The sequence below is a fragment of the Chaetura pelagica genome, unplaced genomic scaffold, assembly GCF_000747805.2.
Source record: "Chaetura pelagica isolate M959 unplaced genomic scaffold, ChaPel_1.0 scaffold67, whole genome shotgun sequence".
Lineage (NCBI taxonomy): Eukaryota > Metazoa > Chordata > Aves > Apodiformes > Apodidae > Chaetura > Chaetura pelagica.
Genome location: NW_009954107.1, coordinates 5421778 through 5422091, shown reverse-complemented (window position 1 = coordinate 5422091; position 314 = coordinate 5421778).

Genomic DNA, 314 nt, shown 5'->3' with positions numbered 1-314 from the left:
GCCGAGCTGCCGGGGCTGGGGCTCGCCGGCCGGGAGGCTCGTTATGATCTTTTGGCAGTAATAGATATATATATATATACACATACACATATATATATATGTATTTGGAATGTAAATGTTTTAGTTGTGAGAGTTCAACTAAAACGTTATTTATGTAACCCCAGAAGCGGATACTGCTCTTCCTAGCATATTACACGGGACTGGACTCGCACGGCCCAGGGTGCCTCCTCCCACCTTCTCCTCGCAATTTAAAGGAAAACAAAACAAAAAAATCAATCAATCAATACAACAAAACCCACCACCACCAAGAAAAA